This window comes from Eutrema salsugineum, unplaced genomic scaffold (assembly GCF_000478725.1).
Source record: "Eutrema salsugineum unplaced genomic scaffold, Eutsalg1_0 scaffold_11, whole genome shotgun sequence".
In the NCBI taxonomy this organism is placed as follows: Eukaryota; Viridiplantae; Streptophyta; class Magnoliopsida; order Brassicales; family Brassicaceae; genus Eutrema; species Eutrema salsugineum.
The window spans coordinates 1,387,419-1,414,800 of record NW_006256901.1 but is presented as its reverse complement, the minus strand read 5'-3'; the positions used below and the strand labels follow the sequence as shown (position 1 = coordinate 1,414,800).

The 27,382-nt window shown below is 37.3% G+C and overlaps 3 long non-coding RNA genes and 2 pseudogenes across 3 annotated transcripts; 2 read left to right on the top strand and 3 right to left on the bottom strand.

Moving 5' to 3' along the window:
• Window positions 1–386: 386 nt before the first annotated feature.
• On the bottom strand, window positions 387–22,470 carry LOC112089889 (annotated as a pseudogene).
• On the bottom strand, window positions 1,498–3,156 carry LOC112089890. Its single transcript, XR_002901303.1, has 5 exons — window positions 3,092–3,156; window positions 2,877–3,003; window positions 2,515–2,802; window positions 2,218–2,430; window positions 1,498–1,803 (listed from the first exon to the last, which is right to left on the bottom strand). It is a non-coding gene; the product is annotated as an uncharacterized LOC112089890 (long non-coding RNA).
• LOC112089891 lies at window positions 7,550–8,109 on the bottom strand. Its single transcript, XR_002901304.1, has 3 exons — window positions 8,070–8,109; window positions 7,807–7,897; window positions 7,550–7,625 (listed from the first exon to the last, which is right to left on the bottom strand). It is a non-coding gene; the product is annotated as an uncharacterized LOC112089891 (long non-coding RNA).
• Window positions 19,054–19,154, top strand: LOC112090129 (annotated as a pseudogene).
• An 809-nt stretch (window positions 22,471–23,279) lies between the features above and the next one.
• On the top strand, window positions 23,280–23,916 carry LOC112089977. The gene is made up of 3 exons (XR_002901337.1): window positions 23,280–23,467; window positions 23,542–23,612; window positions 23,703–23,916. It is a non-coding gene; the product is annotated as an uncharacterized LOC112089977 (long non-coding RNA).
• The last annotated feature ends 3,466 nt before the right edge of the window (window positions 23,917–27,382 follow it).

Sequence of the window (27,382 nt, the reverse complement as noted above, 5' to 3'; positions counted from 1 at the left end):
TATGCTCCTAATTTAATATTAAATGAAATCCAATATAGAAGATATTTAATAAAAAATAATACATATACATGGGTAATTGTGAGCATTGTGTTTGTAATATCGTTATATATTACCGCAAATACGGTTTCATATCGTCATTGGTCGATGTTGTCGAATTCCATAAATTGCCACTATATATATAAAACGCACGTATAGTAAATGATCGAATGAATATTTATAGAATATGTTTGTGACTTCTTACCAAGTTTTGTTGTAGTTTTTTCTCTATACATTGCATTGTATGATACTCCTTACATCAAAGTTACATCATGCGACAGTTTCTCTACTTGGAAGTGTGTTCTCCAGCTAGCAGATACGATGAGAGAAGAGACCAAACTTTTGCTGACTTACTGATCAGGCAACAAACCCCATTTGATTGTCTTGGCGAGTGCATCTGCTGACTTGATCATCACTATGCAGATGTCTAAGTCAGGCAAAATACCCTGAGATAATTAACATTAGACGGAAGAAGAATTTAGCCATGTTTGCTAGTTGTCTCCTACACAGACGATTGATCACCACATTGTAATCCTTGACAGAAACATCGAATCCTCGGTCACTACCAAAAAAATGATTATTGTTACAATTTTTTATGTAACAATAGATATATATATATATATATATTTCGTCACAGATTTTTTATTGTGATTAAAATATTACAGTTTACAAAATATCACAGTAAAATCGTCACAATCTCATATCCATTACAAAAACGTAACAACAGTTTGTGATGAATAAGAATAGTAATAATTCGTAACATTTTATTACGATCTTGAAATAGTTACAAAAACGAAACTAATTGTGACGAATAAAAATGGTAACAATTTGTAACATTTTGTGACAATTTTAACAGTTACAAAAACAACACAATTCATGTCAAAAAATACTGTTACAATTACGCAATAAATTGTGACAAAAAATTATCACATATTTGTAACAAATTATTACTATATTTAAGTCACAAAATCATTATAAATTGTGACCAAAATAGTTTCTCAACACCCGTTATAATTAGTGACTAAATTAAAGTCACAAAATATCATAATTTAGTGACTAATATTATCACAATTATGCCACAGGTTGTGACAAAAAAATAATCACATAATTTTCACAAATTGTATTTGTATTATAACGTTTTTTTGTTTATTATCACAAAATTATAAAATATTTCTAATTCAATTATTGCTATATTTTTATATAATAAATAATATACAATACAACATTAAAAAAAATATAATAAGCAATTGATAATATTAATTAACCATCCACCATCCGAAACAAACTTACACAAACCAACTTAAAAGAAAAAGTAGTCCTAATAAACAAAGTTACACAAACGAAACTTAAAAGAAATTAGTCTTAACAGAATATGAAAAAAACAATCCTAAAGATAAGTAGAAACAACTTGATAAAAAACAGACTAAACATTACTAAAAAGATTAAACATTACGTGACTTGCTTGGTAGTGGAAGTGGTGGAGTGAATTTGCTTGGTAGTAGAAGTGGTGAAATTTGCTCTATGCATTCTGATTTGCAAGAGACTGAAGAATTTTTTCAATAGTTTCAAGCCTTTTCTGAATTTGCTGGTTTTCTTCATGGCTCTGTTTGAGTTCAGCTTCCAAGTCCTACATCCGAGTTATCATCCCTGTTTCTTCAAAGTCTGTGTTTGATTTGGAGAAGCTTCAACAAATGGTAAAACTCCACTTAGTGCTCCAAGTCCAAAGATGTGGTTTTGTTGAAAAGACCTAGGAGCATATGCAGCAGCCTAGAATAGAAAACAAAAAAATAAATGATAAAAAACTACTTTAGTCATCTGATACAAGCACTAGATATACTCACAACATGGAAACTAAAGAATTATCGAACCAACGACCTAAACCACAACAAAGTCATTAATTTCTTTTTTTTTTTAAGCATTTCTTAATCAAGCCAAATAAAACCAAATACACGCCTAACTAAAAAACTTATCAAACCAACGACCTAAAACCACAACAGTCATTAATCTCTTTTTTTTTTAAGCATTCCTTAATCAAGCCAAATAAAACCAAATACACGCCTAACTAAAGACAACCACACTAATCAAGCCAAAAGAATTTGTGATTCCACCTGCTTCAATTACGCTGAACACAAACACATTTTCAAAAGAAGTTCCAAAATTGTATAACTTTAAAAATATTACCTTGACATAAATTTCATTTTATTCAGTTTGGCCAAGACTTTCAGCAGTCACATTCTCTTCACCGGCAGCTACAAGTTGTTCAAGTCGCTCTTGTATATACTTCTCATAAACTTCTTCAACCATTTTTGCTCGCTGATCAACATAAGTCCCATCAGGCTTTTGATGCACTTTCTTCATCACAGCAATAAATGAATAGTCTTCATTGTTTGCTTCCTGTAATCAAAAAGATAAAACAATGTGAAACAATTAAAAACAATAGTCAAAACTCAAAATTAGCATAAAATAATTTTTCATTACCAAAAGATCTTGAAGTTTGGCGCAGGATCTTGAACCACCAAGGTGAGAATGTGGGCCTAGACCATTTCGATCAGACATTCTAGAAGCTCGCGCCTTCTCACTGTTTGCTTTTGCTTTTGGTGTTGCCCAAGGAGCTAGCATAACAGTCCAATACTCAAGCAGAATCCAATCTGGTTTTTCACCTAGATTCTTTGCATGACTTATCATTCATCTGAGCCGATAAGCAGCAAGCTTATTAAACTCCCTTTCAACTTGATCATTGATGTTATTATGCCAGTTAAATTTTCTCTACAAAAAAAAATGAGTTAGTTTGAAAATGATTTATTCCTACAAAAAACAAGTGAAAGGAAAACAAAAAATACCTTAAACATTTCAAACCATGTTTGTTTATAGAAGGGTGGCACTCTTTTCCAAGAGTACCATGGTCTTCTAAAACAACTTTGAATGATCTCCTTCACAGCTGTTGATACTTGAGTGTGGTGTCCAAACCTGGTTAATTGAAATAGATTAACTAGTTGCTACTTTATGAAACTGTATTCTATATTAGATATCTGTAAGAGAATTTCTGAATACATACCATTTAGCGCCATTTTGGCGACTAGGATGGAGTAAAGGCAAAGTTGTCCGATCCACTTCTTCCATACCTACACAATAAAAACATGAGTAAAAAACAGATTCAAGAGAAGGTATACAAATTCAACTCTAGATTAACTTCTAAAAATCCAGAATTAGTAGATTTGAAGAATTACCTTCAAATGAAATCTCAGAACTGAAACACAACAAGTCACTTCAATGAAAAAGAAGAGTCGTCGAAACTGAAAGAAAAGAACAAAGTGCTTCAATTTAAAAGGAAGGGAGCGGTTTTCATAGAGAGTGGAGGAGATCACTACAAGAAAGATCGACTTTTACGTCGGCAGATATCGACGTAAATTCGACGTAATGTGCCTTTTACGTCGAATTACCGAAGAATGAAAAATCGTCGTAAAACAATCGTCGTAAAATAGAAATCATCGTAAAATTGCCAACACAAGAAAATCGTCGTAACATCGTCGGAAACTATTCGTCGTAAACACGACGTAAATATTCCAACGAAAGTACGACGAAATAGTTTTCTCATAACACCGACGTAAAATCGATGTAAAATTACATCGATTTAACAACGATTAGAAGACGATCTATTTCGCATAAGGGAAATAATTTTTTTATAGGTCGATGTAAATTCGTCGTAAAAGTTTGACGTAGATTCGACGTAAAATAAGTCGACGTTAATTCGTCGTAAAATATTTGACGTTAAGTCGACATAAAATTACGACGAATTTACGTCGACTTAGAAATTAATTAAATAATTCGATTTAAATTTAATTATTAAAATTTTAAAATAATCAAATAAATGAAAATTAAATTAAAAAACATTATAATTTAAAATTTAAATTCGAAAATAATTTATAAATTAAAAACAAATTATTTTTTACAAAAGAAAACCTAATCTACAATGTTATTTCATAATCGTCGAGGTTGAGATCGACGTCTCGAGGAGGCTCTCTGTCATGGCCGTCCGTCGCTGCTGGACCGTCGTTTCCCGTCTGCACTACCGGATCCGAAGTCTGACCCTGCGTCTGACCCTGCGTCTGCTGGTCAGATGGTCCACCGGAATTACCCGCAATAATCCCGCGAAATCTCCGTTGCCTCTCTCGGATTGCAGTGGCCAACTGCGGAACCGCTGCTGCTATGATGTCGAAAAAACCGTTGATTTCGGTGAGCTCCTGCTTCTGGGTCAGTTGCTCATGCTGTAGACTGGTGATTTCAGTGTTGGCCGTAGCAAGCTCCTGACGAAGTTGACTCGGATCCTCCTGCGTGCGGAATCCGGAAGCCGAGGCGGCGGGACAATCTCTAATAGAGTCCATCCCTAAGGTTCGACCCTTCTTCTTTGGAGCAACCTACAAATGAAAATAAAAACGTTAATTAGATCATATATATACAGATAATTAAGTACTAAATATAATAAATTTTAAAAAATTTGAAATCGATCATATACCTCCTCAAAGATCTGGTCTTGCTCAGCGACGGTCAACGGTACTTGGATAGTACCGTCAGGTGTGGCCTGGGTTTCTCGAAGAAAGCAGGTGGAAATATTTTCTCTAAATTGCACAACAATATTGGAATATTTGTAGACAGTTGTGCAACTACATCTGCTGATAATGTCCTTGTACTTAGATCACGAAAGAAAGCTCCAATGCCTCCTAGTGCCTCATGGACATGTCCCGGTAGGAGTTCAGCAAACGCAAAAGGAAGTAACCGTTGCATAAACACATGACAATCATGACTTTTCATCCTTGAAAACTTTTGTCCTTTATCCACAGATTTAGCCAGATTAGATACATACCCATCAAGAAATTTCACGGCTGATGATACCCAATTAAACAATGCTGTTTTTTGTTCAGCATCCAACCGAAATACAGGAATTGGTGCTTTCCCATTACTCACCATATGCAACTCAATTCTGTTACATATATCGGGCAAGTCCATCCGTGATTTAACGTTGTCTTTGGTTCTTCCTTGGACGTTCAAAACAGTATGCATGATGTTATCGAAAAAATTCTTCTCAATGTGCATAACATCAAGATTATGTCTCAGCAAATGATCTTTCCAGTATGGCAGATCCCAAAATATATTTTTCTTGTGCCAATTATGATGAACCCCATATCCTTCAGGCATATTCGCTGGAGTGTGCCAATTTCCTCATCGGGGGACCGTTTCAAGATTACCCCAATGATCTATTTGCGCTTCAAGATCTACCCCAGTTAGGTACACTGGTGGAGGGAGACGAACCTATTTGCTCTTTATAAACAAACGCCTGTTTCTTCTATATTGATGGTTTGGTGGTAAAAACCGACGGTGGCAATCAAACCAACAGGTTTTCCGACCATGTTTAAGCTGAAATGCATCAGTCCTATCAATACAATAAGGACATGATAACCTCCCATGCGTTGTCCAACCTGATAGCATTCTGTATGCCGGGAAATCGCTTATTGTCCACATAAGCACCGCTCGCAACGTAAATTTTTTACCATTCGAACAGTCATATGTTCGTACTCCAACATGCCACAACTGGTTTAACTCATGTATGAGTGGTTGCAAAAACACATCAAGGGCCCGCTTCGGGTGATTTGGACCAGAGACTAATATACTTAGAAACAAAAACTCCCTTTGCAAGCACATATCTGGAGGAAGGTTATATGGCGTAAGAATCACAGGCCATAATGAATATTGCCTACCGGACATACCAAATGGATTAAACCCGTCAGTGCAAAGACCAAGATAAATATTTCGCTTAGACCTAGCAAAGTCTGGATGTACGGTGTTAAAATGTTTCCAAGATTTCCCGTCAGACGGGTGAGTCATTTTGCCATCTGTTTGTGAATGTTCTGCATGCCATCTCATCGACGCAGCTGTCCGTTCAGATTGATATAGTCTTTTTAACCTATCAATGATAGGAAGATACCACATTCGTTGGTAAGGAATCTTCTTACGCCCAACAATTTGCGGTCTATATCTTGGTTTTTGGCAGAAACGACATTCTTCAAGCTTCTCATCATCTCTCCAAAAAAGCATACAATTATCAACACAAACATCAATCATCTCAGAAGGCAATCCAAGACTAAAAACCAGCTTCTGAATTTCATAATACGTTTCAGCAGCCAAATTATCATCTGGCAAATACTCTTTAATAAGATCTGCCTAATCGTTCATGCAAACTTCAGATAGATTGTGATCAGTTTTTATTGTCATCATCCGAGCTGCCAATGATAATTTTGATAAACCTTCCCTACATCCCTCGTAAAGAGGCTGTTTTGCTGCGTTTAACATATCATAAAAACGTTTCGCATCTGCATTGGGCTCCTCAACAGTATCAGCATGTGTTTCATGAAATGCATCAGTAACCATTTCATGCATCCTATCATGATCTTCACCCTGAACTTGACTACTTTGATAATCATTTGACGCTTCAAAATCCCCATGTTCTTGATGATTACTACTACTCCGTGCAGCCATCTGACCACTATTTTGACCATATCCCTCTCCATGCTGATACCAAATAAAGTATTGGGGCATGAACCTTCTATTCAATAAATGCTGCTAGACAGTGTCAATAGGACTATGTTTCCTATTTTTGCATTTCACACAAGGACAATACATTTTGCCGCTTTCAATTACAGTTTGCATAAGACCGGCCTGGTACATGAATATTTCCAATCCGTTTTTGAAGTCTTCAGTCAACGATCCATCACCATTTTTGGGCGTATACATCCACTTTCGTAGATCGTATATAGACATTTCAAAAACAAATAAGTGACTTTTTGTTTTTGAAATTTGATATAAATTTCAACTACTAAAAATTTTACTTAAACATTCAAAGACTCAAAAATTTGTGTCTTTATACGTTTTTTTTGGGTTGATGGAATAATGAGAGAAGAAAGGGTATATATAGATTTTTTGTTTGGTTACCAACATATTGCCATTAAATATTTACATCGAATTTACGTCGAAATAAAATTTACATTATATTTACATCGATATTACGTCAATTGCAATATAGAGGCCAATTCATCGTATTATCGACGTAAATTTTACGACAATGTTACGACGAAATAAATTTTGTTCTTTATTTGTCGTAATGTCGTCGTAAAATTACGACGATTTTACGACAGTATTATTTTACGTCGAAATTACGACGAAATATTTTGACGTCGTACATTCGACGTAACTGAGTCGTAAATTTACGACGACTATAAATCGACGTAAAGAATTCGTTGGAAAAGCCCCTCTTTCTTGTAGTGGATGGATAGAAATTTTTTAGCGCTTCTCTATTAGTGGGAAATTTTTGGCAACGTGGTTAAAGAAAGTTGAGGACATGAAATAAAAATTAGGGTAAAATTAATAACATTTCATTATTTATAAATAGCTAGAGTTAACCTAATCTAAATCATGAGACTATATAATAAAATAACTATCTATAGTGGGTAAAGGTCCAATGGAATTAAATGAGCAGGTGTATAAATTGAAAACTTATCTTCTTATATTCTTTAGATAGTTTTGAATGGGTCGAAAACCTGTAAATGAACAAGTTTGGATGTATGATCATACTAAAAGAGTTATAAATAGGTTCGGATCTATATATGAAAAAATGCAGAAGTGAAGGATTGAAGATAAAGTGAGAGTATTTTAGTGAAGGATCTATTGGATCAACTCAGTTTAAAGATGCTGAAGCTTAAATAGTGTTTGTATACTTACCATTCAAGAGGATTTCTCTTCCACGAGCTAAATCAATCTTGACGTTGGTAACAGCGATATCTTTTTCTTTCAATGTTAAGCTAGTATGCTTCTGTTAAATGAAAACTGATCAGTATAGCAATGGGACTGCAACATATTTTTCCTCTTATTTAGCTAAGTGAGTAACCATTTAGAGATGATCATTTCGATAGTAAAACGTAAATTGCTGACTAATTGTTAACCGGAAAATGAAATTGCGAAGAACACAAGGGATTGTCATTTACCATATCACCAGGTAAGTTACCGAATCCAGCCACAATAAAACTGTGGAACATAAAGTCAAAGTTAAAAATGCATGTATGAACTCAAAGCTTCTATTTAAGAAAGAAACAAAAACAAGAAGACAAAAGAGAACAGGGATGGAAAAGAGAATCATACGTCTCCCTTTAGGGTTCCAGCGAAGAGTGTTATAAGGACCTTCGCCAAGTTCCATCAAAGGTTTGCACTTCTTGTCAAAGATTGTCACACAAGCAGGCATAACTGAAGTCACACTTAAGGAAAAACAAAATTTAAAGAAACAATTACCAGAAGCAACATATAGATGCGAATAAACTCATACAGATAAGTCGTTATAACAGAGTTGAAAAAGAATACAGCCATATACAACGGCAAACTCTGAACCCGAGAAGGACCACTGAACATCATGAACTGGTCCTTCTTTACCTGTAAAAGCAGCAAAGAGCCAATACTTTCAAAAATCACAAGAGCGAATACCTAAAAGCTTAGGACGTACGTAATGGAACTAGGCCTTCGTGTGTGCATCTGCTGTAAGGTAGTGTAGCTTTGTTTCCCCATTATAACTTTGGTTGGTCTTGTCAACATCTGATTGTACAACCACTAAGAGTCCAGTGGAACCATGATTCCAACTAAACTGCACAGAGGAACATCGGAAGAAGCTACGTCGAGCAAGTGGCTGACTCTGTGAATCTTTCCCACATTCAAATATCTGGACACTGCCTGGACTCCCCTATACATGTAGGTATCAAGATGTAAGAATAGCTTATGCATAGAAGAAATAATTACACAAATGACGGTGTGCAGCTTATAAAATGATAGTAAAAAACATTTTGAGCTAGAAGGCAGTAACAAAACTAAACAGATCACGGAAAAGTTGTTTTACTATTAATTAAAACAGGCTATGATAGCCCAAGCGATGAAAATGCACATTTACTTCTGGAAAAAACACAACAACATGGAAAGCTCAAATGCCGCTATGATCCGAGATGTTATTCCTTTTGAGAAATCTATCGGGTCAAAGATTACGAACCTGAGAACTTTAGCTTCTGCAAGTTGTTCATCTGGATATAGTTCAATGTATCGACCATTGGCAACAATATCATACAAGAAACGTTTCTCTGTGTTGCTCTGCAAATTATGAAAGAAGGTAAAAAATATTTAAAAAAACATAAGTAGTTGTTCAGTTCGACAAGAAAAGAGAACATGCCTGTTTAAGAACTTACGTTTAGCTGTGAAAATTCAGTACTAGCTAGGATCATATCCTGTCAAGTAAACATTTAGGTAAATAAACAGCAAAGAGGGCTAGGAAGCAAGAAATATTAGATTGGATTTGTAAAGACTAAAAGACTGAAACCAGTAACTCAGTTTCTCATTTTTAGACTACGGGCCATTTAACAGAAGCAAAAGAGTCTTAAGAAAGGAAACTACCTTCACTTTTTTCACCATTTGAGCATCAATATCAATGTGATGCGTATCCACCATATGGTCAATCATTTTTACAGACATTAACTCATGAGACCTGCATATAAAAATTGCCATATAAAGAGCTGCAGAGAATAATAATCCAGAGAGCCAATGTATAAAAATTAAGGCAAAATTCTAATATCATATCAAATAACACCATGGCATTGATCTTTTCAAGGGATGTGCAACATACCACTGACAGTCACTAATGAGAGACGAAGACCCCAAGTGATCATCGGCTTTGACCATAGCACTACTATCATAAACTAATGGAAAGAAACAAGTGAGAAAGAGAGAGAGAATAGATATGGAACAGAGAGAACGATAATGGTTAGTGTTAATACCTTTACTTTAGCCAGTTCGACAGAGATCAGCGCGAGTTAATAAATTGGGGACAACCAGAGAAACCCATGTTCTTGAAAGAACTTGAGCAATGATGATAGGATGCTTCAGTTTAGCAAGAACAGGAGCAGCTGCATCTAATTGCATCAGATCAAAAAATTGGAGCATCAATAACGAAGCTACACAATTAAGGTATAAATTCGATCTACAAATCCGAAATCGGAGAGATCAAGAGTTAATTCAAGCAATCTTAGACCTAAATTCGACTAAGCTGATAGCAAATTATACAAACCCAGATCGAGATTTAAATACCTCGTGGTTAAGCTTGCATGCAGTGGCCACACCAAGGAGCTTAGAAATCGACAAAGATACAGTCAAAAGTGGAAAGCGCCGAGTCGAAATTGGAATCGGTGAGCAGAGAGTGAAACTGATCAATTCATTCTGTGACTAAGGAATTTTGTCACATTTTCGTATGAAAATCATCACAAAATTGTGACATAACAATTAGTCACAATTTTTCCGTAACAATATTTGCTTTTTTTGTAGTGTGTCTAGCAGCTGAAGAAAGAGCATCACTGCCATTTCAGGATCACCCTTCACACAATGTGCCTTGATCAGTTTGGTATACGAAAATTTTGATAAACTAACCTCCCGCTCCTGAAGCCAATAAAGAAACCTGTCAGCTTTCTTTATGTAAACGTAGAAACAAAGGCCGTCAATTAGAATATTATAAGTGGCAGGCGTAGGATCAAGATTTTGAGATATCATTTCTTCAAATAACTCAAATGCTCCGGACAAATCTTTAACCCTGCATAGAGACTGAATCATAGTATTCTAAGTGATCTGATCTGGAGTTATACCTTCAGAAGCCATGTCCCTGCGTACCTGGTTATTTTGTTCGAGCTTCCGGCCTATGCATATTCCTTTCATAAGCACCGAGTATGTGAAATTGGTTGGTGTGATTCCTTTTGCTTTCATTTCCAAGCGCAACTCATTTACGCTATCGGTATGTCCACAGTCTGCATATGCATTCATCAGAGTTGTATAACTCACAACGCTTGGAACCAATCCATATAAGATGATGACATCCAAGATTTTTCTAGCTTGAGCTATCTTCCGGGTCTTGCAATACCCGTAAATCAAAGAATTGAAAGTCGAAACATTAGGAGTTATCCCACTCTCAATCACTACCCTGAATAGCTCTAACGCCTCCTCAATGCAACCATACTTTGCATACCCGTCAATTACGATGTTGTACAGAATAATATCCAGAGTGTAGCCAGTTAAAATCAGAGAATCCAGAAGCGCTCTTGCCTCGAGTAGCATCCCTTTCTGACATAAACCAAGCAACATTGCACCAAGTGTCCAAGAATTTGGAAGAATTATTTTGGAACGCATCTCGTCGAAAAGCCAAACAGCAATATCAAACTCTCCTAATCTGCAGAGGCCATGAATCACAATAGGATATGCCACGAGATCAGGTTAATAACGATAAAGCTTCATCGATACGTTGAGCATTACACTGCAGGGGATGATACTGTTCAACTCAAATTCCCTTCGACAACATTTCTTTCAGCAATCTTAAACCCTTTTCGATGTTTCCTAACTGACAATGCGCACATAGTAGTATTGCGTATGTGATAACATCAGGACTCAAACCATTATCCAGCATTCCTTGAATAACCTCCGAAACCCAAGTGATCATGCCAAGAAGATGAAAACCTTCCGCAAGAATATTGTATGTGACCGTATCAGGTTCCACTCCATGCTGATTATTACCATCAGCAAATTCTAAAGCTTCTTCGATAGAACCAGCTAAACAGAGTCCGTTGATGAGTATATTGTGACTATATACACGAGGAACCAATCCACATTTCAAAACTGTACAGAACAATGACTTGGCCATACCTACAAAACCTAATTTACAGTAAGTTGCCATGATACTATTGAAAGAAACTACAGAGGGGTGATGCGTGTCAACTGCGTGAGGGAACAAGTTTTACCCTTCATAAAAACAAATGAAAGCCGCAAGTGCACAGCTAATCAGTTGTAGTATTTAGGGATCGAATCCACAGAGATTTGTGTGCCTGGTATTCTTCTACCGTTTCTAACTTTATGTCTAGACTAGATTGGTTTTAGAGGTTGGTTGTTTGTCACGGATTAAACTAAAACAAAAGAAAGCAAATAAATCTATCTTAAAGAGCAAGTAGAAAAATCGAATGGAAAGCAAATAAAGCAAACAAAATATCGAACTAAAGCAAATGAAATGCAGATCTAAATAAGCAAGTAAAAATCGATTGATTTGTAAACTATGGCTAAAAACGCTGAGCTTTTGGGAACTCTACAGGGATCATAATCGGTTTTAACACTAGGGATTATAGATTGGGATTGACGGATATCGAAATATAGGGTTCTAGAGCTAGAGTACGGCGGTATGACTATGTCACTATCGTGATCATAACCAACTGCTTCTCGCAACCCTGACCAGTAGGTTTCCACTCTGGCCCTGGAAGGGAGAGAACGCAAGAGCTGCACAAGACTCGTCAGTACTCACGATCTCGCCGCAGGTAGGTTTCCACTCCTACGGAGATCGCCTGTTTCATTTTATGTCTGATACTTAATGAAAACTTTCGCAACACTAACTATCTAGATCAGATACTAGGTGATCAATCAAACATACATGCCATAAGAACGAGAATAAACAGAGAAAAAAGTTAAAATCCCAGATCTATAAACCTAGATGTCTTAATCGATTATGAGAGCCCCTTTCGGAAACCCTAAGCCCAACTCGGGATCTACTCAGACATGGCTGAGGTCGACATCATCATTGGTTTTAATAAAAGTAATCAAAAACAGTAAAGAAAAGAGATGAAAGAAAGCTTTATTGAAAAACTCAGAGTTGAACAATCTTCTCTAAAAATCGCATGAAACGGCTAAAAGAAAAGAGTTTTTGTAAAAGTATGAAGGTTCTCTCTAAAAACGATCATGGTCGCTAGGGTTCCGGAATTGAGGCTGAGAAATGACTTTGGGCTTCAGAAATATGGGCTTTTAATCGGAGTTGGCCGGCCGCGGTCGGGAGTAACGTGACTGTGGGAAATAGGTGGTTGGCCGTGGTCAGGAAGCTTGTGACCGTGGGAAATAGGCTGGTGGCCGCGGTCACGTGACTTGCTGGCCGTCTTCGAGTGTCTCCGGGGCAAATGGAATATCTTGAGAACCAACCGTTGGAATGTCTCCAAACCAAGTGCATTTGAAAGCTGGTTGATTCTTCTATAAATTTTCCAATTTTGAGGGTGATCAGACGGTGAAAAGGTTTTCGTCTCTCCATAGTTCTGACGGTCTGCATTTATCCAAAAGAGTTTTTTTGTTCCAATTTATGCCTCTTTATCCCAAATTACCTGAAAAGTCTTTTTAAATCCGAAAACATAAAAATCATTTGAAAACCTTTGAAAATGGAGTAAAAACACCTGTAAAAAATATTAAGGTGATCCATAAAAATGGTCAAAATTCGGTGTTATCAACTCCCCCAGACTTAGTCTTTTGTTTGTCCTCAAACAAAACAAAGGCCAAATCTCGGTGAGAGGTTTGAAAACGCAGAAACTAAACAAAATCTCATAGACCAAGCGTCTAGACCTATATCAATCATTATGCATCAATCGGGAATAACCTAGAAAATTCTCACTAGCAATACGGGCATAACTAGTTCGTTAATCCGTCATGCGAAAATCTATTGCACTTAGATCTAACTTCCAGTCAACTAGCTCTTAACATTTATTAAAAATTTCGGTGGTTCTCATCAAAGAAAGGTTAAGCAAGGCAATCTAGGCTAAGTGTGAAAAGGATTATTCTAGGGGTAAGGCTTAAAGTGTTTACGGGTTACCTGAAAATCTGGAGGATGCAAGATATTATGCAAAACCGCAAGAGATACTGAAGCTGTTGGTATCCACAGTTTTCTGTCACTTTCTTCTTGCCATAGATTCCTGGTGTTCTTCCTCAGGTTCTCTCCTAACTCTCCCAGACTTAGGTTTTTGTAAATTTTTCAAAACCATAGCTCTTCAAAATGAATAGTGGTTGCTTCTTGCTCCAAAAATTTCGACAATCTAGGATTCATTAGGCTTTTTGTTTCCCTCTCTTTCATTTTTTTTTTTTTTTTGGAAGAGGTTACACCTTTAGATATAGAGTCATAGAGAGCACGAAATTACCAATTCCATTCAGTCTTCCTTGTGAGTGACTGAAAACTGCGTCGCTCCTCTTCTCTCCGACGTTTTTGCACATATCTGCTGATATAAACTAAAGAGAGAATACATGAGGATTGAAAACAAGGGTTTTGGGTTTAGGGTATGGTACCAGATAAAGATGAACTGTCCAACTAGGACGACAAAGAGTGGTAAAAATGAGGGTAAAAGACGTCCTAGATGTATATCTCGATGCCTGCCTAAAATCAATGATGAGAAAATTAGATATCAATATTAAGGTCAAATAAAATGAGCTAGTATATCCTGTCAGAAAGAATCTCCATGAATAGAAGTCCTCTGGTGGGAGTTTGTAGTGCAAGTACTCTAGCTACCGCCTAGTCTAGTGCTAACCACAAATGAGCTATCCTGCGTAGTGTAGAAGCGTGCAAGTCTAAATCATCATAGTTTTGTGTCAAGCATTCCTGAAAATACTTAAGGTCGAATAGGTTGCATATTAAAAATTAAAAAGTACTTGAAATTTTGAAAGCAAAAGCAAGAAAATGATTAGTACAGATAGACAGCCTCCCCCAGACTTAAATCACATTGTCCCCAGTGTGAAAAAGTTGGTGAGAAGATGGTGAATAAAAGCGGAAATAAAATAAGATAGAAGAAAAGAAAATGATGATAGAACCGTGATGGCTGTCAAATGACAGTGAAGTGCTGATCAATCACTCATCCTCCGATGTGTCTGCTTTGAACTAGTGCTGCTCTTGTAGGAAAGTGACAACACGCTCAAAGCGTCGTCCTTGTCTCTCAACTCTGCGCTCCAGATCAGAATGTGTGTGTGACGATGTCGATGATGAACTGTGGCCGATCGAAACAGATGGCTGAAAGTGAGCACGGGCTGCAGCTGCATCGCGCTTTGTCTTGGCCACTATGTATTGGCCGATGGTGAATGGTAGACGAGGCACAGATGGCAGAAACTCATCGGGTTCCAGAGTCCATCGCGGACGTCCTCCGTTACAAAATCTCGAGACTGATGCTGAAGGTAAGCAGACTCGGTGCTCCTCGGTGCCAGTGCAATACTTGTAGCCAAACATGTATGGATCGAAAGCGGCACGAGAGATAGTGTGATCGCGAGAGAGATAGAGTATGTCATAACAGACATCAGGAAGGGGATCATTAGATGAGAAGTCGAATCCTACAGCTTGTAGTATCGCTGTAATAGCGCTCCCGTTAGCTAGAGTAGCGTCCTCACAACCATGTAAATCATGCTTCACCTTCACCATGTTCTGTGCTATGATCCAAGCAAAGCAGGCAAGTCGTGAGTCGTCCATAAATGGCATCTGAAGTGTAATGAGCTCGGTCTTCAAAACACATCCCATGTTTGCTCTAGAGAAAATCATGTGTGCTAAGAGTTTGTGCACAACTCTCACTGCAGGATGAGTAAAAAGGGCTGACTTGGATCTTCCGCTATCATAGACGCCATGACCCATCTCTCTCCATAGGTCAAAATCGGGTTCTTCTTCAAGGTGAATGCCATCGGTGTATGGAAGCTTAAGAGTTTCACAAAGTGAAGAAATGGTGAGCGAGTATGTCTGTCCGCGGATAGAGAATGACAAGATGCCGTCAGATGCTCTAGGGTTCCTCCTCTTCGTGTGGTGGAGTGTGACAGTTGCTAAGAACTCGCGGACTAGATCGGGATAAGTTGGAAGGTTCATCTCCATGTAGGGTCTCAGCTTAAGTGCATCGATGTACCAGATTACATCTTCTCTAATTCCAAGCATCTCTAGTGCATGATAATCAATGCAGGGCGTCAGTTTGATGTTCAGCTTCTTGAAATGTCTTGCATAGTCCACTCTCGGATTGGTCTCTTCCCAACATATCGAATCTGTGGTGGCTCGGAAATCGCTCGTGTTTCTCTTGATGCTGGAGCAGTCTCATCACGTAGTTTCTTATTCTCGGTCTGGCTTGGTTCAGCATATACTCTCCAAGTGTACTATCATCGGGAATGTCCTCAGAGCTGTCACCAGTGCGACAGCTTCTTCGGGATCTGTTTTGTTCCATTTTTCCTACAAGACGAGATGATTCTTGGAAAAAGAGTAAATATGGATGCTGATTTTAACACATTAGCGATCAGTTATACTAATCATAGTATCAAGAGATTAGCTAAAACCACAAGCAAGCATAATTGACATTGAATCGAAGAAATTAAATAGTTCATGACCAGATTCGGATTTTGATGTTCTCAACATAGAAATCTTCTAAAAATCGGTATAAGTGAGCAATTTCTATGTCAAATCTATAGGTTACCTAATACTAATCACTAATCACACAAGACTAAACCAAATTCATCAATTTTGCTGTTCCAAATTCGATTTTTATAAAGCATGTAGAATCCAAATTTCAAAAATCTCAATTTCTCTTAAGCTAGGTGTTAAAATCGATTTTCAAATAACCAAAAGGATAATCTATTGTTCTTAAGCTATTTCCACCATCAATAAACCAAGATTTGGGCTTTTTAAGAAAACCCTAAATTCCAAAATCAATTAAAAATGACGAGTTTGAGCTTCATACCTTGCTGGAAAGGGAGATTTGATGATAGATTTGAAATCAGCTTTGAAAAATAGTGAGGTTTGGACCAAAAATTTCTTAAAAAGCTTAAGAATTGAAAAAAATGTTCTATCTCCTAAATCTCCAAGTCTTTTGGAAGAGAAGAGAAAAAGGAGGTTTTGATCCAAAAAGTGCGTTTCTTTTCTTTAAAAAACGTTTTTGTAGCAAAAACAGGAAATTTATGGGAATTCAAAAGCTTACGGGAACTTACCTTTCTTGTCTTGTACGCAACATGGGGTTTAAAACTTACGGAAAACCTTAACGAGCTTTTCCGGGAATGTTCCAGGAATCACCGGGAAATCACCGGGAGTCACCGGGAACTTTTCAAAAGCAGCGGAAGTCCGAGTTCGCGTCTCAGCGACCAACGGCCGCGGTCAGGAGACGCGCGACCACGGTAATCACAAGCTCGGCCGCGGTCACATTCACGGTGCTGCGGTCGACGATGCTTTGGCCGCGGGTTGGTTGGTTGGATGCTGCGGCCTTCGTCAACGAGCAGCTAAAAACCTCTCCTTTTTTCTCGGTTTTTCTATTTTTCTGATTTTTTTTTGTTTTTGTTTTATAATAATACCTGAAACTTAAAAGGGAAAGAAAATATAAATTATAAAAAGAAAACTAAAAGAAAGAGTACCTAAATGGGTTGCCTCCCATTAAGCGCTTTTGTTTTAAGTCGTTTAGCTCGACGTAGGCCTGAAAAATCAGGCTGATTTGAATGGCACTCCACTTTGATGTGCTTTTATCATTTCCGGTCGCTGGAGGTTTAACTTCTTCCCCTTGATGAGCCGTCTTCTTTCCTTTACCCTTCTTTCGGACTTTAACGTTGTTTAAAACCGTTTTTGTGTTTTCGATCAACTCCTGGATTTGGTCCTCACTAATCTCTGTTGCATCCGGTGGAATGATGATCTTGATCTTTGCAAAAGCTTTCGGCTTCTCCTTTTCTTTCTCTTTTGGCCGGTTTCCTTTGCTTGGAAAATCATCGAGGGCAGTCGGATAAAATCTTCGGCGATCCACATTGAGGAAGACAGCATGCTGGTTCAATTACTGCTCCTACAGTAGTTAGAAATGGTCTCTCGAATATGAGTCGTCTCTCCTTGTCTTGATCCATTTCCAGAACTTGGAAATCTGCTGGAACAATCTTGTCCCCTACTAGAACTTGTAGATCATGAATCGCCCCTTCAGTATCTTTTTGAGATGAATCTCCAAAGATAACCTTGACCGTCGATGTCCTTAAGGTTTTTATGCCCAATATTTCGGCAGATGTCTTTGACATGATGTTGACATTGGCTCCGGAATCGCATAGACACTCTATGAACTTGATTCCTGAAATAAAACAGTGGAAAACAAAACGTCTCGGATCGTCGGCTTTTGTAAGCCTTTGAAACGGTGAACATTGAGGTACCTTGAATGGTGGTTGCTTGGCATCAACATCCTTGTAAAGTGGTACAAAAATTGGGGTTTCTTCATTTTTCCATCGGCTCTGGCTTCTTCTTCGGGCAGCGTGGTTATGGGATTGCAAAATCTCTTGGGGTTATCTTCAACTCTTCCGGGAAGAGCTCCACTTTGCCTCTTCATAGAGTCGGCTGTTTGGGCAACTTGTACATCTAGCTTTTTGACGTGCGAAGAAAAAGCTTCAAACTTCCCATTCAGGTCATTGTACATGCAGTCAACCTTCACATTCATGTCTTTAGATGCTTTTTCGTTTGTCATAACAAGCTGTTGGATGGACTGTTCAAGTCTTCTGATTTGCGAGGCTAGCTGGTTCGTTGTGACTCCTTGCTGTTGTACAAATTGATTGTTAAAACCATTACCTTGATAGTTATATGGCTATCGCGGTTGATAAGCTCCTGTCCCTCCGAAATTTCCACCTTAGAACTTGTTTTGGAAGGATTTTTGCTGTGGAGGGTAGTACTGATCTTGAGGATTATCCACATTTGGATTGCGGTAAGAGAGATTGTTGTAGTTTGGATTCCGGAAGTTGTTGTTGAAGCCATTGTTGAAGCGATTTGGATATGGTGCTTGTGCCCCTACATAGTTCACTTCTTCTTCTTGAAAGGCTGGATTAGTGTGATCGATATCACTAGGTCCTTCGTCTTCTGCGCCATTGTTGGTCTCACAAGCATGGATTGGGCGATTGTTGCTTTTCAAAAGCTGGCTCATCATGTTCTTCAACTCGGTTATCTCCTTGTTATCTGCTCCGGTTTGCTTTGTCGAGCGATCGTATTCAGGACAATCATTGCTATTGGCTTGAGCCAAATTCTCGATGAGGGCTCTTCCTTTTGCTATCGTCTTTTGTCCAAAATCTCCATTGCTGATTGTATCAAGCGAAAGTTTGTATTTTGGTTGCAAACCTCGGTAAAATGTGCTCAGCAGGCTTGATCCAGAAAATCCATGGTGAGGGCAATCACGTTCATACTCCTTAAAACGTTTTCAGGCTTCATAGAAAGGTTTAGTCGGTCTTTGCTGAAAACTTGAGATCTTGGTTCTCAACAAGTTCAACCTTGATTTAGTATATAAGTTGTTCAGGAAAGCAGTTTTACATTCTTCCCAATTAGTAATCGATCCTGCAGGCAAATATTTCAACCAACGGTGAGCTTTGTCTGCTAATGAAAAAAGGAACAACTTACAATTTAAATAGTCTGCTGGAACTTGGTTTGTTCTCATCATGCTGCAGATTTCTTCAAAGAGCTCGATATGGTCCATTGGATGTTCAAAAGGAACTCCATAGAATTGGTTTTGTTTCACCAATGAGATGATTTGAGGCTTGACTTCAAACTCATTCCGTTCGGAAATGGTACTTAAAATGCGGATCGGTTCTGAAAATTTTGAGTAGGTGCATCGAAATCAGCCATGCGATGGTTCCTGGCCTGTCTTTGTTGTTGATTTGCTGGCTGAACAGGGCGGTTAACGCGTCCATTCTGCTGCATCCCCTGGTGGTCACCATCGGCTGCATTGATAGGTGCATCACGGTCTTCGCGTTCTTCTCTCTTGCGGTTTTGATGGTTTCTTGGAGGAACCTCATCTTCTTCTCCATCTTGTCGAGCATGATCACCTTCTCTGTGATCGTTCTCTTCATTTTCTCCATGTTTGGACCCATCTTGGTCCATATTTAAAGCTCGGTTAACAGGATCTCCAGGCTGGTCGTCGTTGACCATTCCTTGCGTTCATCTAAGTCTTCGAAGTTCTCTTTCGTGTTTGTCTATCTCGTCTAGAATTGGAATGTTTTCTACAGATCTGTGCCTGGTATTCATGCAATTCAGAGAAAAAAAAGGGAAAGATAATTCAGAAAATTTTAAGAAAGAACTAGAGATCAGGTGTCTAGAACAGAAATTAGAACAAGAAAAATAGCAAAGGCAGCGAAACAAATCCCCGACAACGGCGCCAAAAACTTGATGCGTGTCATCTGCGTGAAGGAACAAGTTTTACCCTTAATAAAAACAAATGAAAACCGCAAGTGCACAGCTAATCAGTTGTAATATTTAGGAATCGAATCCACAGAGATTTGTGTGCCTGGTATTCTTCTACCGTTTCTAACTTTATGTCTAGACTAGATTGGTTTTAGAGGTTGGTTGTTTGTCATGGATTAAACTAAAACAAAAGAAAGCAAATAAATCTATCCTAAAGAGCAAGTAGAAAAATCGAATGGAGAGCAAATGAAGCAAGCAAAATATCCAACTAAAGCAAATGAAATGCAGATCTTAATAAGCAAGTAAAAATCGATTGGTTTGTAAACTATGGCTAAAAACGCTGAGCTTTTGGGAACTCTACAGGGATCATAATCGGTTTTAACACTAGGGATTATAGATTGGGATTGACGGATATCGAAATATAGGGTTCTAGAGCTAGAGTACGGCAGTATGACTACGTCACTGTCGTGATCATAACCAACTGTTTCTCGCAACCCTGACCAGTAGGTTTCCACTCTGGCCCTGGAAGGGAGAGAACGCAAGAGCTGCACAAGACTCGCCAGTACTCACGATCTCGCCGCAGGTAGGTTTCCACTCCTACGGAGATCGCCTGTTTCATTTTATGTCTGATACTTAATGAAAACTTTCGCAACACTAACTATCTAGATCAGATACTAGGTGATCAATCAAGCATACATGCAATAAGAACGAGAATAAACAAAGAAAAAAATTTAAAATCCCAGATCTATAAACCTAGATGTTTTAATCGATTATGAGAGCCCCTTTCGGGAACCCTAAGCCCAACTCGGGATCTACTCAGACATGGCTGAGGTCGACATCATTATTGGTTTTAATAAAAATAATCAAAAACAGTAAAGAAAAGAGATGAAAGAAAGCTTCTCTATTGAAGAACTCAGAGTTGAACAATCTTCTCTAAAAATCGCATAAAACGGCTAAAGGAAAAGGGTTTCTGTAAAAGTATGAAGGTTCTCTCTAAAAACGACCTAAATGACAAGTATTTATAGTCTTCAGTACTCCATGGTCTCTAGGGTTCCAGAATTTAGTCTGAGAAATGATTTTGTGCTTCAGAAATATGGGCTTTTAATCAGAATTGGCCGGCCGCGGTCAGGAGTAACGTGACTGTGGGAAATAGGTGGTTGGCCGCGGTCGGGAAGCTTGTGACCGTGGGAAATAGGCTGGTGGCCGTGGTCGCGTGACTTGCTGGTCGTCTTCGAGTATCTCCAGGGCAAATGGAATATCTTGAGATTCAACCGTTGGAATGTCTCCAAACCAAGTGAATTTGAAAGCTGATTGATTCTTCTATAAGTTGTCCAATTTTGAGGGTGATCAGACGGTGAAAAGGTCTTCGTCTCTCCATGAGAATTCTGACGGTCTGCATTTATCCAAAATAGTTTTTTATTCCAATTTATGCTCTTTATCCCAAATTACCTGAAAAGTCTTTTAAAATCTAAAAATATAGAAATCCTTTGAAAACCTTTGAAAATAGAGTAAAAACACCTGTTAAAGACATTAAAAGGATCCATAAAAAGGGTTAAAATCCGGAGTTATCAAAGGGCCACTATCCTTCCACTCTGAAGTTTGGAGGAAAAAAGCTGCATCTTTTAGCTTTTGTTGCCTACACAACCCATCTACAACTGTTGAGTATGTGTACTCGTTCTTAGCATCAATATTATTGTACACATCCCACATCTTATCTGTTTCTCTGAATTTATACAAAATAGTGTTGTATGCTTGTGTCGACACACTCAAGTTCAGGGTGAGAAAATTTCTACATTAAAAAAAACTATAAAAGCTCCTTTATTTTTCTCTATTAATCCGCACCAACTTCAGCCAAAGCTCTATGCTTGCAGTAACATTGAATATCATAACGATTTTCTCTATATACTTCCCACCGAAATTGAAAGCAATACAAAAAGAGTGGACTTGCCTTCTTCTTGGAGCATTTGTTCTAGAATCACTTGAAGCTCTTTGAAGCGTCTTTGACCAGCTAAAATATGTGCAACCAACAATGTGGACAAACTCGAATGGCAAAACCCATAAACATCTTTCAGCTCTTTGAAAAACCAAACAGAAAGATCTGGGCTTTCAGAAATCAATTCATCCATGATCTCTTCGACATGAAACTGCCTCAAATCCGAAACCAAGCCTCGAAAGTGATGCCCGTGGAGAAACTCTCGGAACCCTTTCTTCTTCATCGTAAATAGAATCTCCTGATAGAAGTAATCTTCGTGATGGGACGTGGAATTGGTAGGGGAAAGCGGCTCATCGTCGAGCTTCGTGACGGAGAAGGAGGATTTAGTGAGTAAGAGGGAAGAGAAAGGAGAGAGTACACGGGACACTTTTCTCGAATTGAATGCAATCCATCTACAGATCATGGAATTTGGGAATTAGGGTTTCTCAATTGGGGAACTCCGGGAGATTCCCTTTTCGTCTCCAGAGAAAATTAAGCAAATTTGAAAGATGGGTTGAGAATTGAGGCTGTCGGAGAGATAATTTGGTTTTCCCGGCAAGTTTGAAGAAAAGACTGAGAGAAAAACGGTTTATGACTCCTTGTTTTGGGTTTATGATTTAAACCTAATACTGGTTTTTTAACTAACCGAATCAAAAATTATCCGTATCTGTTTCGCTTCCATTTTCTTGCCGGTTTAAAAACATCAACCCGTCCTGGTCGAATTAACTATCACTTTACTGTAGTATAATAGCAAAATTGGCTTTTTCAAGCTGGAACTTTCAGAAAATGTTAAATATATACTTAAAATTATGTACGGTGCTTTAACATACTCAATCTATAATTCATTCTTAATCTTCTTTTTTATGGTACAAACCAACTTCTTAGTAAACGCTGTTAACTTTTCTTTGAACCAGGCCAACGTGTATGCCACATAAGGACGGCGTTGTATTGGATTTTCTCAGTTTTAAAAAAAAAAACAAAATGATTTCGTTTTCCGTAGTTAAAGCATGTTCGACGCATTACCAGCTGTCATAACCGCAGATGTCGCCGGAGACGCCAACGGTTACATCTATGTGAGGAAGAATTGTTCTTGTCATCAGCACGACACCTCATCAATACGTAACAAAAACGACATTCACAATCAGACAAAATCGTGGCTACGTCTACGATGCTGTGGTTTCTGCTTATTTTGGTCTTGCGTTTCCACCGAAGAATACTAGAGAAGCTCGTCACGTCTCGGTGGTATCTGTGCAGCGTCTCCGTGGATGCTCGAGTGGTCTCTGGAACTACTTTATGAGCTATGTGGCCATCTATGGAGACAGTGTTCAATCGCTCTCGAGTCGATTTGGTGTTAGTATGGAGAATCTCGAATCTTGATAATATCTCAACCGGAGATGTTAATTACAGTCCGCTTGATTCCGGTAAAGAATCTTCAATTTTGAGAAATTAGGGGTTTAAGATAACAATTTGATGTCTTGGTTTTGTTGTTGTCAAGTACCTGGAGAGCCTTATGAGACGAAGAAGATAAACCCTCCTGCACCTTCTCCTACGCCTACAATATCTCAGGTTTTGATTTATGTTGTCTTTTTGTTCTTAATCTGAATCTCAAGTTTCTATTTTTAGTGTGAAGCTCACATTTTTATATGTGTTTTCCAGTTTTGGAAAAGCTGATCAGGTGAATCACACTGCCAAGAGTTGTCATGTGCCTTATATATGGATTGTTGGTGGTCTTGGAGTCGTGCTTGTGTTTCTTGTGATGTGCATACTTGTATGTATCTGTCTGAGATCATCTTGAAGGCAGTACCCCACTGTCTTGGATAATGAAGAATCAGATTGCACTTGACGCATCAAGGTGGTTAGAATATATTCATGAACATACTAAACCCCATTATGTTCATACAGATATCAAGATGAGCAATATTTTGCTCGATGAGGCATTCAGGGCTAAGGTCTGAGTCCCCTCAACTTATGAAACCTATTACATGTTATGATTCTTATATTGGGCTTTTCTAAGCTCATGTCCAACTCCCCAATTAGTATGATATTGTCCGCTTTGGGCCCAACTGGTAAAGCCCGCACGGATTTGGTTTTGGGCTCCTTCTCAAAAGGCCTCATACTAATTGGAGTTAGACATTACTTATATACTAGACCATATTGGTCTAAACTTCCGATGTGGGACTTTGGATTGATCCCCAACAATCTCCCTCTCAAGCCAAAGATCCTATAACTCTTGATCTCCAACCTACAGCGATACTTAGTATCATCTTGTACTTCTTAATCGCAAGGTCACCTTGAGGGTTTCTCTCCCACACCGAACATTCAGTCCAATCTCACTTCTCCAGGTCCATTTATTGGGCTTTTCTAAGCTCATGTCCAACTCCCCAATTAGTATGATATTGTCCACTTTGGGCCCAACTGGTAAAGCCCGCACAGATTTGGTTTTGGGCTCCTTCCCAAAAGGCCTCATACTAATTGGAGTTAGACATTACTTATATACTAGACCATATTAGTCTAAACTTCCGATGTGGAACTTTGGATTGATTCCCAACATCTTATACAGGACACTTAAGTTGGTCTTATCTTTGCATGTGTCTAGATATCGGATTTTGGACTTACAACACTTGTTGAGAAACTTGCTCGCGACTTTAGCATTTTTTCAAGTTAGATTTTTTATCTATTTATATTTAGCAAACGACAACCTTTTAAATCAATTTTCCAATTATCCAAAAAACATAGTTTCATATTTTTTTTCTGAAACCGAAGAAGCCCAAAACGATGTCATTTCTTACGTGGACAACACGTAGACAAGATTTGACAGAGCACTTAACAGCGTCTGGTTAATAATTGTTTTACGCACAAAACAAAGATTAAGGATGAATTTTACATATTAATATAGATTGAGTATGTTAAAGCACCGTACATAAGTTTATGTATCGATTTAACATTTTCCAAAAGTCGGAGCCTGAAAAATCCAGTTTTCCTAGTATAATAATATGTACACTGAATAATTTTGTTTTTCTTGTAATCAAATACACAGTTATATATACACATCGATTTACACTTTGTTTACATGCATAACATTCAGTTAACTAATTAGACAAATTATACATACGTAGAGAAAGATGAGAGTTCTTTGTCTGAAACAGGCGAGACGTTGATTTCTCTTAAAAATCACCATGCAGCAGGCAAAACTAGAAGCTAAGAATATATTTACCACCATAACTAGGTATCTGTCCGCGGCGCGCGGACACAATCAACATACAAATCTTATTATAATTTGATTTTAGAAATTCTTGTAATATAATCATCACATTTTTATATTCAATAATTGAGACTAAAATATTGTATAAACATAAATCATAAAAATACTAAATATCTATTATTATTATTTTAAATCGATTAATATCAATCATATATTAGATTATTTAAAATCGTATGTACCTATTAAGTAATATTATAATAAACAACTACCAAATATAATTAGTAATAATAATAAAGAATAATTAAATTGTAGATGAAAAATATAATTAAAAGAAATATCAAAAGAAATAATAAGATCCAACACGCAAGCTTTAAGTTATATAAATATTTATACAAAGAAATTAAGAGAACACTACTCCATTAAGTATTGTTATATATATTTGGTTTAGGAGTGCTTTTTTATCCTTGTTCCGACTTGTGTCTAAAATGTGCTCCACCTCTCCCGAATCCTGGAAGTATAAGAGACATATACTTATTGTAAGGTTGTTGTATATACAAAATTCTCCAATTATCATTTTCACATTACTTACTTTCTCTTAAAAATCAGGGCATCATCAGTGTTAGGATCAAGGAGAAGACAGGAAAAACCAATTGCTTCATGTGAATGGATAGTTATTTCATCTACACGCATAAAATGATTTATAGGAAATATACATGCAATAGAAAACATATATGGGACAAAATGAAAATAATAATGACATATGCTTGATTATCCATATCTTCTTTTTTATTTACACTCCAATCGGTTAAAACAGAAACCGCAAAAGGACCAGTGAATTCTTTGGTTATTTCTTCGATATCAGCGGCACATTCTCCGTATGCGATACATTTCAACTTCACATCCCTTTGATTTAAACAATTTAAATTACAAACTTTGTTACCAAGACATAGTGATCGTGAGAGAAAATATAACTTACTCGAGATCTGTGATGGTGAAAGTTATTTTCTGAACAATCTCTCCATCAGAGTTATTTTCTGTTTCAATGTTGCTAACATTTTCCATCACACCAATGAGTTCTACAAATCAATTATGAGAGAAAATTTTATCATAAATGAACTTCATATATTTTTTTTTCTACATATGTACAAATTTATAGATGAAAACACTAAAACGAATATTATAAGTTAATTTTACCAACATGATACAACTGAGCGTAAGAAACTTTGTATATCTCACTAAAAGGGACAAATTTCATAAAGGGATCCATTGTCAATGGTCGTAGGCTTGAGACTTCTGTCTCAGTAGTGAGAACGATATGATAATTGTGTCTCGTTGTCATTTTCTCAATCTTCCATTCAAATGATATCAAGCCGAATTTATACAATTCAAACCACGGTCCTTCAGTCCCAACACGGTAAAAATATGGAAAGGCGAGGTTACCACATGAAGCATTAATTCTGCAATCCTATATACAATGAATTTTGAAAAGAGATCAAACAAACAATTAATATAGACAAAACAGTTATATATTCATATTAGATAATACTTACATTTTCGTCGACTAAAATGAAATTCATCCCTGGTAAGCCTTGTCAATCAGGTTTATTTCATCTTTTCAAAACTTTGACACGGATTTTCCAATCTCGTCTCGATGCATGTAACTCATCAACAAAGTTATATGTAGCCATGGGGATAATGTTTTGAAAAAATCAAAGAAATGGTTGGGAAGAAGGATCAGTAATTTAAACCGAAATTAGAATAAATTATTATTTATTAATAATTGCAAAACAGACTTGTAAATATCAAAAAATATGTCTAACAAAACTAATAATGCATATAGATTATCAATTTTGAATCTTTATACTCGGTCCAATCCATTAGACACCATCTGTATCCAGTCCATCTAATCTCTCCCTAATCTTGAAATTTTAATAACAAAAAACAGATATACATAAGGTTGGCAAATTACTGTTACGCAATTTAAACAGATATAAATATTGTTTTTTCTTCTTCATAAATCAATTTAGACAACACAGAGAAACATACTTACCTATTGTGCAAGGTTAAAATTTTAGCAATCGGTGAATCAGTGATAAAACGGGACACACCATCATCATCATGATCTTTGATAGAC